Genomic DNA, 19,362 nt, shown 5'->3' with positions numbered 1-19,362 from the left:
AAACCTGTTAAACCCCTTATACATGTATAAATAAGGTAAACAATAGCAGATTAGCATGGAATATTGTTTGATGTGAATAAGCTTAAGAACAAATTTTCTTGGCCTATGCATGTTGTACCTGTAACCTCAGAGAAAACTTGTAGAAATCAGTACATCATCTTTGAAATATAATAAAATCCAAGAGAAAATGCAGAGTGATGTGAGACAGCTGCTGCTTGGATTGGCAGCCTATTTATAATCTGAGAGGCTCGTAGCTAGATTGCCGTGCTGTGTGCTGTGCTCTCACACATCAGATAGGGATGATGATTTGCCTGTGTGCGTGTGTTCCTTCTCTTAGACTTTTAATTTTTCAGAAAAGGATTCCTCCTTCTACAAAGAAATGGAGTATGCTAGCAAAAGCAGATTTCTGCATTTCATATACTGAACAGTCTTTCCATAGGACCTGTGGGCATTTTTCAGTGCTGGGGGAAAGTCCTTCGGTGGGCCAGACATTTAAAGACATAAGCCCTTCTCAGCATTCTCTATGAGGCTGGCTCTGCTGAGCAAGTGAGTCATGTGGGACAGAATGTCGCATTTCAGTACCTTTTGGCTATCTGTGCACGTTAGACAATAACGATTGCCAAGCCAACGTGTCTCAGGTTTTTTAATTACGGATTTAAATGCCCACAAGAGCTCTGCTCATATGTTAATTCCACTGTTTGACTTTAAAGGATTTTTTTTTTTTTGCATTTTTAAATTCAGATTATAAAAGACAGTCAGTCATTCAATATGGAGACAGTTTACCATGTAAACTTGTTTGAGGGGCAAGCAGGATAGAGAAAAGGTAGCTAAAGCTTTTCCACATCTTTACTCTGAAAAGGTAGGGGGGGAATACTTGCTCCATGTTCTCCCCTAGGTCCTTTTAAAGGGCCAAAAATAAGTGTGTTAATAAAATAACCCTGACACCTGTTTTTGCAAAGAATTGTAAAACATTGGAATGATACTCTAATTCCTACATATTGTCAGCTTTCGAGTACCTTGTTTGTGTGGTGTCTACGTCATAGATTATCTGAAACTAAATTTTCTACCCAGGGCAATTTCCCCTTAAGGCACATTTTACTACAGAAACATGTCTTATGCCACTGTGATTAGGTGTTTGCACAGCACTATAATGAACTCAAATTGAAATGTGATTTTATAGATACATCTATTCCCCAAAAGACTAAGACTTTAAAGTCAAATATTACAGAGTTTTGGATATTCTGGTATTTTGGTTTATCCTTAGCCCAGGTCTTTCACATAATTATGCTTTATTAGAAAGGTGACTTCCTCTGATGTCTCATCAGAGACAAAGAGGAAACTAGATATATTTATAGATAACTTACAAAGCATGATCTAGGATTTTCTTTTGCTTAAAGGACATAGACAAAATCTGAACCAGGTCTGTAGGTGACAGTATTGTATCATTGTTGGTTTTCTAATACCCCTAACATTTTATTTTGAAAATAATTTGAAGCATCCAGTAATAGTTGAAAGAATTTAATAGTAAGCACCCAGTTGTATGCCCGTCTCTACTTGCTTCATCACACATCTGTCCTATCTTCTTTTTTTTTTAGGAAAAATAGGAGAAAAGAGTGATTATTTCTGAACTTACCTGCAAATGATTCAAGAGAAAAATTCTATGCAGGTGGAGGATAAAAGAGAATAAGATAAATTTGAAAAAGATTTCACATTTGGGGAATTTGAGTGAAAGATGTATGAGAATTCTCTGTGCCATTACAACTTTTCTTTAAACCTGAAATCATGTGAAAATGGGTTTTTAAAATTGAGATTATAAGAGGAATATAATTAATCAAATTAGGATGATCTCAGTATAGAGAACCACTACTTTTCAAATAAAAGGATTTTTTTTTTTTTTTTTTTTTGTAGCCCTGTACTGCAAATGATTAGGGTTTTGCTATGGTCTTGTTAGGAAGACTGCATCTTTCGTAACCTAATCTGTTATCATGGAAGGTCCAGACTTGGTGCTCACACATAAAGAAAGGGAATATTGACTTCATGAGGAACTGTTTTGACTTTTACTTAGAAACCAACTGGAATATTTACCTGCCTATCGGTGCCATCTCTGTGAAGGGTCATGATAAATTCAATCAACGAAGAAACTTAGTGATGAAAAGGCATAGAAGACTCCACCCCTTATATCTGTGCTATAGTTATATCTGTGGGAATATGGAGGAAAGTTTTGTTTTAAATAGGAAGTTCAGTGGTTCATTTTTTAAAAAATTAAGTTGTTAATAGACCTTTATTTTATTTATTTATATGCAGTGCTGAGAATCAAACTCAGTGCTTCACACATGCTAGGCAAGCACTCCACCACAACCTCAGCCCTGAGAAAAGTTTTAAAAAATAAAACTTAAATACATGTGCCTGAGAGAAAAATGTCCCCCTTCAGTATTATCTGTCGGTTTTTCTCCTTTCAGAGAAAACTTCGAGGTGGTGGGCAGTGCATACTTACTTTAATAGTTTCAGGAACACTGTTACATAGCTGATGAATAATGTCTTAATCTGTTTTATGCTGATATATAACAGGACACTTCAGGCTAGAGGAATTATTCTCAATAGAAGTGTACTTGACTCATAGTTTTGGAGGCTGGAAAGTCCAAGTTCAAGGGTACATATCTGGTAAGGGGCTCCTGGCTGTGTCACAGTGTGGCAGAAAACAACACATAGGTGAGAGAAAGTGAATGGGCAAGAGAGAGGGAATAGCCAAACTAATTATTTTACCAGGAACCCCTTCCTGAATAATGACATTCATCTATTCATGAGGGCAGAGCCTTTATATAAGACCTCATCACCCCTTAACGGACCCACCTCTCAAAACTTGTATTGGGATTAAAGTTTCTAACACATGGACTTCAGAGGACACAGTCAAGCCTCAGTAAATAGTATGACAAGTAATGAAAAGATAAAGAAGCAAAATGGAGGGCTGGGATTGTAGCTCAGTGGGGGAATGCTTGCCTTGCATGCGTGAGGCCCTGGGTTGGGTCCCCAGCACCACATAAAAATAAACAAATAAAAATAAATATATTTACCAAAAATACAAAGGCAAAATGGAACAGCAAACATTATACTGAATTGCGTAGCTTCCTATGAGGAATTATTCCTTGGAAAGGATGATCAATAACAAGGGAGGATAGCTTTATAAACTAGTTTGGAAACAGTCATTGTGGTAGAGAAAAGGGAAATTAAGGAATCATCAAAACATTGTGTTCTTGTGTTCTTGACATGATACTTAATTTTGATAGAACTTTATCTGAAATTCAGATTTCAAGCTCATCGTCTTAGGGAAATCCTCAAGTCTTGTATTAATAAAAATATAGAGGAAAAATAGAAAGGACCTAAACTATATGGTTACATCAGAGAGAAACTTAATATTTTAAGTGAAAAATAATGACAGGCATTGTTTTAATGAAAGAAAAGTAATGTTGCTTAATAACAAATGGAAAGCAACAGCACTTTTATGGAAGAAAGAAGGCTACTAACAAGGAAAGGAGAAGAAAAATAAAAGAAGAAAGAAGTACGGGGCTGGGGATGTGGCTCAAGAGGTAGCGCGCTCGTCTGGCATGCGTGCGGCCCGGGTTCGATCCTCAGCATCACATACCAACAAAGATGTTGTGTCTGCCGATAACTAAAAAATTAAATAAATAAATATTTTTTAAAAAAAGAAAGAAGTAGGGAGGGAAGGAGGGAAATGTTTGATAGATATGACTGGAGATTTAGGAAAATGAGAGGAAATAATAATTTAATGGAGATAGTCTTATGCCTAGATCAGGCCCTTGTGGAGGCGGAGGAGGAGAGAAAAAGGACCAGAGACCCAGTAGTCCAATATATAGAGAGAATCATAAGGCTGGAGTGTATGTAGCTCAGTGATAGAGCACCTGCCTAGTAAGCACAGGCCTAGAATCACCAGCACAACAAAAATAAATCTCCAGTTGTGTAAAATCAGAAAGCTGGGGACATCCCCAGACACCACCCTGTTTCCTTTCCTTTTTCTCACAATCATCCTATATATACTATAATAGAAACGGACAGTATATGGTTTGATTCCATAATAGAAAAATAACAGAATCCTGTGTGCAACTTATTAACTTTTAATTCTTTTATGCCAGGCTCTTATTTGTTTCTCTCATCACAGCATTTGTGTCTCATTAAAGAAGATAGCGTTGACTTAGTTATCTCTGCCTTACTAGAACACCCTTTCACACAGGTCTCCTTTCCCACTAGTGTGATGTCTGCCTTTTCTATTCCTGTGATGCTTTTCCCCTTCCAAACTGAATTATTCTGCCTCTCCTCAGGAATCCCTGAAATGTGAATTCAAAGTCCCCGTCTTTTGACTGCTTTCCATGGCCCCTTTGGTGAAGCTTGGCCCAATGTGACTAGTGTTGTCAGATTCACAATACTGATAGAGTGGTGTTGCAAACTTAGTAGTTTAAAATTTGGTGAAGTTATTTTTAAAATACTCTATTTAGTGGTCCCTTTCATGTATTTGAAATGCTTAGTTAAGGATGATCTTTTCGGGCTGGGGATGTGGCTCAAGCGCTAGCGCGCTTGCCTGGCATACGTGTGACCCGGGTTCGATCCTCAGCACCACATACAAACAAAGATGTTGTGTCCGCCAAAAAACTAAAATAAATAAATAAATATTAAAAATTCTCTCTCTCTCTTTAAAACAAAAAAAAAGGATGATCTTTTCGACCGTACCTATTGTGGTTTTAGCACATCGGCATTCAAAACAGGTCATGTTTTATTTGAGAAAATTCATAACTTACAGAGGTAAGTAGGACCGAAGAGGATAGTATTTTATATTCTAGATCATCAGATGGCATTAGATACAAGGCAAGCAGAAAAAGTAAAAGTGGGAGCCAGTTGTGTCCAGGGCCTGCTTTAAAAGATACAACAGTAATACACATGCCTGGTGAGTACTCCCAACCGCTGCATATGTACGAGGTGCTTCCCTTCTGCTGCTGCATGGAGGCCCATTGAACAGTGTCAGAGAAGGCTTTCCTGTTCCTTGGGGGCAATTCTAATGAAAAATGGGTTTGCTGCAGGATACCTGCAGCCACTTCAGGGAATTCTAGTGTTATCCGCAAACATGTCATAGGATCTTACTCTGCAGATCCAGTGTATATGAATGAAATGCCGAGTCTGAGCATGTCAGCAGGGAACAAAAGAAGACATTAGGAAATGACACCATTGATGCCACAAAGCCAGGAGCAAATCCAAGCAAAAGTAATCATATTCCCAGTCAGAGTATTTCTGAATGGCAGGTTTGCCCATCTACTGGTGATCAATAACCAGGATAAATAAAATGGAATGGTGAAAAACCTCCTTTCACAAGAGTATCTTTCAGAATTGGCCTAAGTTCTTTTCATTTAGGTCAAGTTATCTCTTCAAAGTGATGGGCAAAAATGGGGAGGTAAAATGTGGAGAATAGTGAAATGCCCTTAAAGGAACATTGTTTGAGATGCTGTGACATGCTGCTTAGGGTTACTAGGAACCCCAAAAGTCAGCAAGCTGGCTTTACTGCTGCTTGGGGTTGCATAATCCTTTTCTACCTAAGAGGTATAAACACTCAGGTATAACATTCTTCAGTTTCTTATGTATTTCAGTGTTGTGTTATCATTTCTAGAGCAGAAATGCCATTTAATGCTTAAGCAGAAATTAACAAAACAAAGGAGTTAGCCAAATCTAACCAGAGGCTAATAGGACTAAAATATATTTCTAGGATTGGAATTTAGTCTAATTGTTTAAAGTAATGACAAAGTAAAGCATTTGGGTCTTGACAAAACATGAGTGGCTATAGTACAATTTATAGCATTAAGTAAGCACATTGTACTCCATGACACCAACTCCAGAACTGCTTCAGGAACATGGCAGAGTGTCAGATAAATTCCTCTGATCCCTACTTTTAGCAGACTTTGCCTGGATTGATCATATCCAAGTGCCTTGTGGACCTGAATCAGTCCTTCTTAGTTTATAAAAGACCATTTTAATTTTTGGTATGATATGCATGTTTATCAATAAAAGTTAGCTTTTGGATTAGTCTGTGCCTCAAGTGAAAAAAATAAAGTTTCATTTGACATGATACTTAATTTTGATAGAACTTTATCTGAAATTCAGATTTCAAGCTCATCAAAAAGTACCTGTACTGCCATGTTAAAAAACTGATATTTTCTACTCTGTCTCCTACAAAGCATTAAAAGCAATTCCTTCTTTTTTCCAGAGACGATAAAGGAAAACCAATAACTGAGAAATTAGCATCCACAAAAGTTCAAAAATGAAGTATCTGACTTTCAAGGGCTCCAAATTAAAAACAAACAAACAAAAAAATAGATTAGATTTCCAGAATGGGAAAAGTTTTTATTATTCTTCCTTTCTTTTTTTAAATTTTTGACCAAATGAGTTTTCTTTAAACACAATTTTAGCTTCTTACATGATTTGTCATTAAAAAGTCTTGCACTGGGTTGCATTACTCTGAGTTGTTATTTTAGAAATTGGTGATGTGCATCTGTGAGAGCCTGTCATGGTATGCAGGAAGCAGTGCCATTAAGCAAGTTACCACCATCTGCTCCTACCTGCAGCCATTCTCAGCACAATATCATTCTTTTTTTCTCCTGTAACCATCAATTGCTATTAAAAAAAAATCAGTGTCCATATCAGAAATTTATTCATATTTGCTAAATTGTCTTTTGCCGAGTCATGTGATATATACTTGTAATTATATGGAATCCCTTCCCTAAGAAATTGAGTCAAATAGGTTAGTGGGATTTAAAAGGCATTTGAATGAACACAAAAATTAAATTATGCACAGACAGCTATTTCAGGATAGTTGTTTTTCTGAATTGATAAGAGATGAAGTCCTGATACAATTTTCTTTCAGTTTTAGGAAGATTCTTTTATTTTTCCTCTGTAGATTTGCCCAAATGACCAATTACACCAGAGGTTAAACGATAATACTGCACCTCTTACAGAAGATGCTGCACAGATTGAGCCCAGACCCTCAGGAGGCCCACCTAAGAGGCCACTAGGATGTTCTAATAGAGGGATATTTTGGCGCTTTTGAAGCATAGGGCACATTTTTTTTAACCCTTATAGCTAATTATATGATGAGGTTAACCAAAATAGTGAATTTTCTTTTTGTGTACCAGTTGAGATTACACAGTTGAAAAGGCAGTATGGTAACATGCCATGTGTGCTTATTATTTGTGCTCTGCTCTTCAGTAGTCCTTTCTGTTGAACTCTGGTTTATTTTTATAGTAAAGATTAGTTTTTCCTATCAGTCTGCATATTTATTACAAACAGATTTCTAGGACAAAACCATTTGTATTGTGATTTGTGTCATCTTTACTAATTTTATAGAAATTAGGAAGAAACATAGTAAGGATAAGGATCTCTTTCCCAGTTTTTTTTTTCTTTCTTTCTTTCTCTTTTTAAGGCAAATTCTCAAGTGTTACTTAAAAATGTAGAGTTCTTCTGTGTCAGGAATTTCACCTTACTAAATAGCTTTATGGAGCACCACCACCAGACACAGTGTCATTAGCCCAAGTACCTGGAGCAAGAACATGAATTCAAGTGTTTTTGCAAAAGAGTAGTCTACAGTCTTGTTAGCTTTCCATATACTTTAATATGGCCTACTTCTTTAGTCAGATTGAGTGCTTAAAAAAAGTCTTATGTTCCCTGAACTAGAGATATGAGAAGATAACATATGTACCCTTTAAAAATTAACAGGTATACGTTTTATGGACTTAAAAGACTCATTAATTTTTTTTCTCGATAGATGGATATTTATTCTATTTTATTTGTGCTGGCGTGTGTGTGTGTGTGGTTGTGTTAGTGTGTGTGTGTGTGTTTGTGTTTAAATTGTCATCGTTTTGGCAGTGCTGGGGTTCAAACCCAGGTCCTTGCACATGTTAGATAAGTACTCTACCACTGAGCTGGACCCCGAGCCCTATTTTTTTTGATTTTTTATAGACATTATAAAGAAAAGAGTTAACACATAACCCTGACATTATGATACTTTACCCTTAAATATTTCAGTTTTTATTTTCATCGTAACCACAGTTCAAATATCATACTCAGGAAACTTAAAATCAACACCAAAATTAATACTCTAATAGAGTACTTCTTAAACTATGGTAAAAGATAAGTTTTAAAAATTTCAAATCTACTGCTGACTGGTACTTTTGTAAAATGAATTACTATTAAAATTAATTTTTTTTTACACAATACCTTTTTACTTAATTATTTTTATGTGAGAATTGAACCCAGCGCCTCACATGTGCTAGGTGAGCGCTCTACCGCTGAGCCACAACCCCAGCCCATAAATTGAAATTTTAAAACCCAGCATAAACAAAAGTATAAACCCAATTGTTTGAATTTTGGACTCAACAGACATAAAATTACTTTGTCAGGCTTCTGTAAGAGTTTCTAAATGTTTACTCAGATTTTATACTTGTCTCATTACAGACAAATGATAGTGTACAGATCAACATGACTCTGGACTTTATTTTTGGGTAACACTAATGCCCACATTTACTTAGTAGGTCACCACCTATGTTGTTGTTTTTATCACTTATATTCTTTAGAATAAGGCCTTTGTTTTTAATCAAGGATCCAATCCAGGATCACTCATTGTATCTGGTTGTCATTTCTTTTTGTTTAATCTACCACATTTTCCTGGTGTTATCTGGGAGTGGGGGAGAGTTATGTGTTAACACTTTTCTTGAAGAGTCCAGGCCAGTTGTATTGCTGAATGGTCTGCAGTTTTTATTTATCTGGTTGGTTTCTTATGACCAAGTCCAGGTAAAACTTTTTTGTGAGAATGCTTTATGTGCCTTTGTCATGTCAGGCCACATCATCGGTGATGTTAACTTTGATCCTTTCTTGAGGTAGTGCCTACTTAGTTTATTTTTTAAGTGCTTTAGGTCTGTATTCTAGCTGATAGAATCACGTAACGGTTCTGCTCAATTTATCACATATCTGCAAGGGCTTATGGAGTTCAGGCAGTGGACTATGAAAATGAATAAGACCTAGTTTTCTTGAAGACCTAATCTTAAGGTTTAGAGAGGTAAGAGAGGTGTTGGATAGGAGGGAAGGAATAACTTAAGCAAGGGTGCAGAGGCAGGAAAAAACATTTCTGTTCTGGAAATAGCAGTTAATTCAAAGTGGTTGGAGGAGTGGATATAATGGGAGGTGAAGTACAGTTGTCAAGGGTGTTGAATGAATGCCTTCCCCTTGAGTTTAGGCTTTATTTTACAGTTACTGGGGAGAAGACGCTGGGAAACTCAAAGCAGAGAAGTGACATGGTAAGATCTCTTTTTGAGAAAGATTAGTCTACCAGAAAAAAAGATATGTTTGTTCCACGTGGAAAGATACCAGTTGGGAAGATGTTACAAATTGTCCTAGTTCAAGGCCTGGATTACAGCAGTGGAATAGAAGTACAAGGCAGTGCCAGGACTGATGATATATAAAGAGGGAGGTGAATGAGGAAGTGGACATGCCTAGGATTCTCAGATTGGGCTACCCAGGGTATCATTAAGATGAGAAGCTGCAAGAAGAGGAAATGATGATGAGAAGGCCAGATTTAAGGTGTTGGCGAGACATTAGGATAGAAACGTTTCTCTTAGAATTTGAAATACAGGTGCAGGGTGGCAGGAGAGGCCAGGTCTGGAAGTACAGATTTGTTGACTTCTACTCTGTTCTAGGCACTGCACTAGGTATGACCTCACCTAATCGTCACAGCAGCCCTGTGAGGTGATACAACAAAAGGTTGAGCATACCTAATCTGAAACCCCAAATTCAGAGCTCTCCACAGCCCAAAACTTTTGTGTGCCAAGATGACACATTTTGGATTCTGAATTCTCAGATTAGGAGCACTTAACTAGTTAAGTCTTTGCTGATATTCTAAAATGCAAAAAACTCTGAAATCTGAAACATAACTGCTCTGAAGCATTTTGAAAAAGGGATGCTCATCCTGAAAGGTGAGTAACTTGTGTGAGGTCATAAAGGTAATCATGAGGGCCAGAATCTATCCCTATTCCGTGAAGGAGGTAATTGTAACATTCAGATTGAATGTAGTTACCCAGGCAATGAGTTTATATAGGGGGAAAAAAAAAAGAGAGCCCAGGCAGAAGCTTGAAAAGCATCTGAATGTAAAAGGGTTTAGGAAGACACTTTCAGGGCTATGGGAAAGAAAATCAAGAAAGTAGAGACAGGAGAACATATGTTTTCGAGAAGAGCATGGGCAGTAGTGCATTTGCACAAAGAGATCAGGAAGGACAAAGGTTTGAATAGGTCTGGAGGAATTTGATCACATAAGGGCGAGCAGAGATTTGGGTGAAGATGGCATGAACTCAGGCAGAGCCTGTGGCCCAGTTCAGGGATTCTGTCCAGCAGTAATGAGCAGTTCAGAATAGGAATTGTCACAGTCAAAAGTAGTGTGAGGGAGAATAAAGTAGAAGGGGTTGACCATGGATTCAAGAATGGACAGGAAGTAGGGACACTGTGACTAGCTAATAGTCTCCTGGAAGTCCAGACGGAGTGAAGCACCTTGAATGTGCAGTTTGCTTATGATTTCTGTGCATAACATTTTAAAATGAATATTATATTTAAGATGCTTTTGGTACATTGTATATTCAATTTTAAAATGAAGAGAAGGTAAGAATTCAGTTACTTCTTTAACTTTGTAATCAATCAGTAAATAAAAACTGCCTAGGGGTCTTGCTCAGTGGTAGAATACTTGCCTAGCACATGTGAAACCTGGATTCTATCCCCAGCTCTTGCCAGGATTGGTGGAGAACGGCTCTAAAATTTTCCTATGCCAAACTAACTTATGGACATCGACTTCTTTTCCTTTGGGGAAATTTTGTTAGCTAAATACATTGCTTGAAGTATCATCATCTCTGTTTTGCAGGAGTCAAGAGAAACAAAAGGACCTCATGCAAACCTCATGAATTTAGAAAGGAGAAGCAATGCCTAGTACCAAATGGGAGATATTTTGTAACCCTAAAATTCTAGAGCCAGAAGCTATCTTAGAAATCTCCAATCTTCTTATTTCAACAATTAATTCGTGGAACTACTTTCCAGGCTGAGAAGTGAGGTTACCAATTCAAAAAAAAAAAAAAAGTTAATTCTTGTCTTTGGGGAAGTTTTGATCCAATGGGAAAATCAAAGAGCTTTGTAACTCCTTGAAGAACTTTAGTAATAAAGGGAAAGAGAACTATAATTTAGCAAGTGTCTGTTTTCTTTTGGACACTCTGTTGATTAGGAGAGAGATTTTGTTTTTTCAGTATTTACAGAGGATACTTGCGAATGCTTGCTTATTAGAAGGAGGAAGGGAAAGGAGTCAGTAAAGAGGGACATACAGTATTCATTGTCTGGTTATTTTAATCATTCCAGTGTCCCCAGCAATTCAGTCATACAATTAGCTAATCATTATTATCCCCAGTTGACTGGGTGTAGGAGAGAAGGTTAGTGAACTTGTGAAGGAAAGAGGAAAGAGAGGCACATTTATTTTGATTTCTTGTTCTTTGACTTCTGGGGGCCAAGGTTTTGCATACTGGTTTAAGTAACTTGCTCTTCTGGAGCTAAAACTTTTTTTTGCTTTGTTTTGTAATTGTTATTGACTTGCAGTATTATGAATTAAACAAAAGGCAAAACCTCCCAAAGCATAATGCAATTTAATTTGAGGTTGTCCACATCACTATTCCCAACAGTGTCAAGCAGAAAGGAATGCAGGCATTAAAATCAGGAGACAAATATTTGGATTTTGTCACTTACCTGTGTAATTTTTCATGAATCACTTAGTCTAGTTGAGTGTCACTTTATTATCTTCATAATATTGTGATGAGGCATAAGTAATATAATGTGTTTAAAAGAAAAGGCTTTGTAAGCTAGAATATCAGTTGGATTTATAGAATGCTGACATTTAAAAAATGGTGAATATCTTGTTCTGGTAAAATACCTGGTCCCAGGTGACTTAATCATTGAATTATTAGACTTCCATGATTAATTATTTCTTAGAAATGCTCAAGAGACTGCTTTATAAGTATACATCAGGAGAGAGCCTTAGTTTTTATCTTTGAAAGATCATTATTATTTTTGCAATTGACTCACAAGCTAAGAATATCTCCCCGCCCCTGTTTCTTCTAGAGTGATGTTGTTAAATGACTAAATGAATGTCCCTCAGACTTTCCCCAATTATTTTTATTTTGTTGAACTTCTAAATAAATTACAATATTGAAAAAAACACAGGGCTGGGGATGTGGCTCAAGTAGTAGTGCGCTCGCCTGGTGCTGGTGTGTGGGGCACTGGGTTCGATCCTCAGCACCACAGAAAAATGGAATAAAGATATTGTGTCCACTTAAAGCTAAAAAAAAAAAAGGCTATTTTGGGGCTGGGGTTGTGGCTCAGTGATAGAGCACAGGCACTGGGTTCGATCCTCAGCACCACATAACAATAAATAAATAAAATAAAGATATTATGTCCATCTACAACTAAAATATTAAAAATAAATAAATAAAATAAAAACACTATAAAGTGTTGGGCTGTAGCTCAGTAGTGGAGCACTTGCCTAGCATGTGTGAGGCACTGGGTTTAATCCTTAGCAAATTAATTAAATAAACAAACAAACAAACAGAATAAGGCATTCTGTCCATTTACAACTACAAAAAATAAAAATAAAAAACATAAACACTGTAAAGTGGGGCTGGTGTTGTAGCTCAGTGGTAGAGCGCTTGCCTAGCACAGGTGAGGCACTGGGTTCGGTCCTTGGCACCACATTAAAAATAAAAAACAAAAAACTATAAAGTGACTATTGGCCCATCTCTACTTTTCAAGGAAATACTGAGCACCTGAGCACCTAATTGCACAGGCCAGAAACAATGCACGGTGATGGAAGAGTTATACTAGATGAAAGGACCCTTATCCTCAGGGGTCAAGAGTACAGTAGCATAACTTAAACATTTCACAGTCTTGCCTACTGGGTCATGGACCCTGTAAAATGGTTACTAATAGTACCTATCTCACTGGATTACTTTGAATATTAAATTATATAATACATTATATAATACATTAATACAGTTAACATTCTTAGAACCGTGTCTGCCATTGTAAGGACCCTAACAACTCTTTGCAGCTGATGTTGTTATATATGCTTAGATGTGAAGTTGTATGACTCAGGCACTTGATGTAATAGAGTTTCATAGATCATGGTAGGCAGATAGAATGAAGAAGTTTTATAGAAAACTTGGACGGATGGATAGAGTTGGGGGAGAGAAAGGTACTCCAGGAACAGGAAACATCATCAACAAAATGTTACAAATGGGAGGCCAAAGCTGGGCACAGTGGCACACACCTGTAATCCCAGTGACTTGGAATGCTGAGACAGGAGGATTGCAAATTCAAGGCTAGCAAGGGTAACTTAGTGAGACCCTGCCTCAAAATAAATAAGGCTAGTAATGTAGCTCAGTGGTTGAGCGCTTGCCTAGCATTTAGTAGGGACAGTAGGTACTGGGTTCAATCCCCAGTCCCACTAATAGGGAAGAGAAAAGCTTAAAAATGGGAACCAATTTGTTGAGTTCACAGAGCCAGGAGGAGACCAACCTCATTGATGGGACTGATTAAGGTTGAGGGTGAATATTGGTCAGATCAATGTGGAATGAGAGTGAGTAGGGGGCTGGGGATGTGGCTCAAGCGGTAGCGCGCTCGCCTGGCGTGCGTGCGGCCCGGGTTCGATCCTCAGCACCACATACAAACAAAGATGTTGTGTCCGCCGAAAACTAAAAAATAAATATTAAAAAATTATAAAAAAAAATTTAAAAAAAAAATATGTGTTCTTGAGAGTGAGTAGGGTAGACAAAGAATATTAGAATGAAAATATCATTTTGCAGTTGTAGTCACATTTACTTACTTAAATCTAACAAAAGTTGTATTATTCAGATTTATTTATGTGAGCTGTATAAAGTACACTCTTTTTAAAGTTAGTCCCATTTCCATCATATTTTGCTGTTTATTTTCCTTTCCTAGATTTACAGGTAATTTGGATAGTCAACACAGTCAGCCAAGGTAGGCACTTTTCCTTTCCTCTACCCTTGACCCATGGAGTTGTTTTTAGGCCCAAATCTGAGTCAAGATGAGATTTATACTGTGTGTGAGAGAGAGACTTCCTCAGGAAAGCAAGAGAGGAATTTTGACTACATTTCACTAATCTCAGAACACAAGCCATATATGCCCATAGTGACCTGGATATGTTTCACAGTGTGGAACTTGGCTCTTTTAGATAATCAATCTCCCTCTCCCCTCCTCCCTCCCCTCCCCCTCCCCTTCCCCCCTCCCATCCTCCCTCCCCTTCCTCCCTCCCCTCCCCCCTCCCCCCAGGAAAATGTCAATTGACAATTTTCCAGATGTTCAACATTTTATTGGATTATCAGCTGAACATTATATTATCAAAGTGTATGAAAGCAAATACATATTGTGCAGGAAGGTGCTAAATGTTAAAGTTAGCATTCCCAGATAGAAAATGGGATAGTTGCAGGTTACTTTTCCAAACTTGGCTGTGTTAATTTCCACCTACCACTTAGTAAAAAAGTAATGAATGGATTTTACTCCATTGTTCTTACATGGAATAGTGATCCCAAGAAATACAAAGAGAAAAAATAGAAGCAGATATGCTACCAGGAATATAAATAAGATAATAGGGATTGTTATGGTAGATTCCTGAACCTTCTTAGGGATTATGACCTTGCACAGAGTAAAATGAAGAAGCCCATTATCTTAAAACTTGCAAATGATACAAATAAATCATATGCATTGAAAATTAAAGAAAAAAATTATCCATTGGTAGTCTGTGAAGGGTACTCATCTTCTTTCTCATCAATCAGTATAACGGAGTCAAAATCACAATGGAGTTAACATTTTTGTTAGTGGGGTTTTTTTAATATTTTATTTTTTAGCTGTAATTGGACACAATACCTTTTTATTGTATTTATTTATTTTTGTGTGATGCTGAGGATTAAAACCCAGGGCCTTGCATATGCTAGGCGAGTGCTCTACTGCTGAGCCACAAACCCAGCCCAGGGTTTTGTTTTAATGTGAAAAAAATTAACAGTAAGACTATGGTAAAATACAGTTGTGTCTTCTGTAAAGTACTGCCGAGTCCTGGCTCCAGCGCTGTGCCTAGGCTCCTTGAAGCCCAGGCCCCTTTTCCTCTTAGAACTTTGCCATTACTCTGCATGATGTTGGACTCATAGTAGATGTTCAGTGAACTAGTGTGGGCAGACGGGGCAGTCACCATGGTAGAGGGAAGAAAAAACATTTTGATTAGTCACACAGTATTTTAAGTGTTTTTGTGATAGGGTATCATCTGTAAAAGGCCTTGCAAGGTAGCCCTAAAGATTAAAACTCTGTGGAATATTTGGCATAATCTAGGCACTTAATAAATAAATAATAGCCATTATCATTGTTTAAAAATTTTTATTGACTTGTTTTAATTTTAACTTTGAATTTTCTTGATCTTCATTGTTGCTATGTATAGATTTCTATTTTGTGCCTTTGAAGCAAAGAATAAAAATATTGTTACCTTCCAAGTGAGAATTGCTGGTCTTAAAATATTTTTGCGCCATTTTGATTGTAGGAAAGTTCATCAAATTAAGATACTTCCCTAATTAACGTAAGTATATCCTTTAAAATAAAATATTTGACCAATTCAAGAGATTGTAGTAATGTATTGTAAACTAGGTTTAGCTGAAGTCTCACTGACCCCACTAGATGGCGTTAATTCATTAAGTGAGAACTTCATTCTGTAGCTCAGCTCCGGTGTATAACTGATTTTGAATGTATTGGAGGGTTAGTTTGGCAGTGTATACACTCTTAGATCCCTTGCTATTTAAGTAGAGTGCTTTGAGGGTCTTTCAGAAGGTTCAGGAAGATTAGAAGACTGATTTGTTCACACTTAAAACATTTAAATAAGCTACAGTATTTTATTAGGTGCTTGTTAATTCTGGCTTTGACTTCGCCTTTGCCCTAATTGTGTACTCAGCTGAAAGATTATGAATTTACTGTTTTATCATAGTTCATTGCCCAATTTTCATAATTCTTACTTGGGTTTCTGGAAACATTGGAAAATATGAAAATGGGAAGCAGATACTTCTTAAAGTAAGTAACTTATAACAGATTTAATTTTAAAATTACTTAGTTTTTATTTATAGGAACTAGATCAGCAACTTTAGGTTCTTCTCGTTCTTTAGGCATAAATGTAAACTAAAAATGAACATTCCAATTTTTAATTCTCTTTTGTCTGAATTTGAATTATTATCTACAAAGACCATTTTATATTATATCAGTCTATTTTCAAAGCTTAAAAATCGTACTTTCCCACAGTTATTAATAATTAAGCTATCTTACTTATTTTATTTTCTTGCTATTTTTAAGAGTTCTGAATTTGGAGTTTTTTAAAGAAATGATGATGAATACATATCATATGTAAAAACTGTCTCCACATTTCATTAGGGGTGGTCCCCATCCCCTTTATGATCAGATCCCTACAGCTCAAGTAAGTTGTTTCAGAATTGAGATGACCCATCTTGAGCTGTAGAGGTTACTTGTGCTACAAATAGTCTTTTATTCATTGCTCATGAGGTGTAAACTGTTGGTGCTGATGTTTATTTAACCCTTAATGTTTGTTTAACCATTCCAGTGTAAGGCAGTACACACTTCATGGTAACAGGAATGCTGATTGTTTCATTTAGTGGTATGTAATAAAAAGCTGAGAATAATCAGGAACTTTTGCCAGTAGAGTCAAAATAACCTGTTTTATAAGTCTGAGCAGGAGGAAGGTCTGAACATTTAGTTCCAGTTAATCGAATTAATGTGTTAAATGAGGATTTTGCTTTCTCTTATAATCTTAGAAAATTTCAACCAAAAGAAAAACAACTGCCTAAAGTTTATTATATATAAAGCATAAAACTACATATTGACTTTTTTTGATGACTTACAACAGTAAATCTAATCATATCTTATACACATGTTAATGCTTATATATAAGTATGTATACAGGCATGTGTAAAAATGTACATAATCTCATTTTCCATTGTCAAGAAATGTTTGTGATAAGAAGTAATATTGTAAAAGGAAAAATTAATCATTGTTGCATAGCACTTGAGCTCCTTTCCCTATGTTCCTTTTTTTGGGGATAAACGAGGAAGAATAAATTTTGTGTGAATGTAGGTATATGTGTGTAGTGAATGAGGAAAAGGAGGAGATCATCTTCTCAGAAGGCATGAACTGTGCTTTACAAACAGCACTTGGATAATGAGTCTCTTAGTCTTGAGGAGACAGTTTAATGGAAAGCTGTCTAATCCTAAAAGGATGTACAAAGTACATCCACAGTAAAATTTTAAGTACTATGACAAAATAAATAATTCTGTGCTGTGCAAACCAATATAAAGGAAAATGAGTTTCTGTGGGGTAAGAGGTCAGATGGGTATGGTTCTTTAAAACTGTTATGTTGAAGAAGCATATAGGATATTCTGTTATATCCATTGATCAAATATTTTAGTTCAAGAAATCAAGAAATAACGACACTTGCATATCTTAAATAACTTTTAGTATAATCTTAGAGCCGAGACTTCTGTCCTCTACCGCCACCTACCCAGAGTCTCTCATTTCTTATCTATTAAAAGTTAAATTTTTCTTTGGTCAAAAGTCTTATTTTTTTTTTTTTTACTGTGTCCAAGACATCTCAGATCAGTTCTCTTTGTTCATACAGAAACACCATCTGTGATATCAGACCATTTCTTTAAAAAAAACAAACAAACTGTTCTTTTGCATTAAATTATTTGATTTTTATGAAAAACAGTGATGAATACTTTTTGAGATTTCTTACCTGTATGTATAATTGAATGATTCTTTAAATTTAAGGAAAATAAACTTAGAACTTTTAATTGAAATGAAAATTGTACATATTTATGAGCTATCACATGCTGTTTTTAATATGTTTCAGTACATTGTATAATGTTTAAGTTGGGGTAAATATATGTATCTCCTGAAATATTTATCATTTCTTGGTGATGACAATATTCAAAATGTTTTCTTCTGGCTTCATTGAAATATATGCTGAATTATCATTATTTATAGTCACTCTATCTTACAATACAATTCCAGAACTTAATTCTCCTATCTGATTATAACTTAGTGCGCATTGATCAACCGTTCCATGTGTGTTCCACCTTTCTACTCTTCCCTGGCCTCTCAAAGAATTTTATTCTTTGGTATATCTTTTTAATTTTCTACTTTGTGACTCCATTTTTTTAAAAAAAAACCTACTTTTGAAGCAGAGATTCTGAAATTACCACTTTTCTAAAAATATCACTTACAGCTGAAACTTAATATATCGAAGCATTTTTGTTCTGGAGATGATGCATATTTTCATAAAGATGTATTTCTAAATGAAACAGCACTGAGGCTTCTGAAATAGGGAACCTTTCCAAAACAGGCTGTGGTTGCCTGGATGAAGAATATTAGGTTGCAACACTCAAATAGGAAATCTTGGCATAGGAAGCAATTGATGAAGGGCAAATGTCTGCAGTCTAACAGAGCTCTTAAAGGCACTTGCGTGGGCCTGCCCACAAAGCCTTGCCAGTACCTCTGATTAAGTGCCCTGTGCTCTGTAGTGTGCTGAGCCATGCTCACATTTCCATCTTTGATTCTGTTCTGCATGACACATCTTTGTTTTGTTTAATATTTTTAGTTGTAGTTGACACAATACATTTATTTATTATTTATTTATTTATTTATTTATTTATATGTGGTGCTGAGGATCGAACCTAGTGCCTCGCACGTGCTAGGTGAGCGCTCTACCGCTGAGCCACAACCCCAGCCCATCTTTCTTGTTTTTAATCTTCTGTAAGTGCTAGTCGTCATCCTGGTGAGGACTGCAAACTTTGCTTAGGTCATCCTGATAATGAGCAGCTTTGTGGTGCTTTAAAAACGAAGTTCATCAGTATTTTAAAACTATCAACTTATTATTTAGTATCACTGTTAGTTCTACCAATACTGAATATTTTATAACTCTAATTTTATAAAAGTTTTTCTGTCTTTTAGTGGACTGTGGAGAAAGTTGGTATTGGTTTGCATTTTGTAACAGTAGAACTGAATACTGAAGAGAGGCTCTTTCCTCCTTATAATATAGATACAAGGTTTTCTTGGCTGTTTTATTTAATACTCTTTATAAACAGGTTTCCTTTTCAAAACAAGAAATATTTTTGTTTCTAAAAAAGATTCTACTGAGAAAATTTATTCTAGTCCTGTTTTTTTTAAATTTCTTTT

The 19,362-nt window shown here is 36.2% G+C and overlaps 1 protein-coding gene across 29 annotated transcripts in view; it reads left to right on the top strand.

Annotated features, from left to right (window-relative positions):
- Positions 1 to 19,362, top strand: part of Phf21a (PHD finger protein 21A) — a 189,923-nt gene that overhangs the window by 95,185 nt on the left and 75,376 nt on the right. The window lies entirely within an intron of this gene.

The sequence above is a fragment of the Marmota monax genome, unplaced genomic scaffold, assembly GCF_021218885.2.
Source record: "Marmota monax isolate L192 unplaced genomic scaffold, Marmota_monax_Labrador192_F-V1.1 WCK01_AAM20220418_F8-fsc00047, whole genome shotgun sequence".
Lineage (NCBI taxonomy): Eukaryota > Metazoa > Chordata > Mammalia > Rodentia > Sciuridae > Marmota > Marmota monax.
This window is presented reverse-complemented; position numbering and strand designations above follow the sequence as displayed.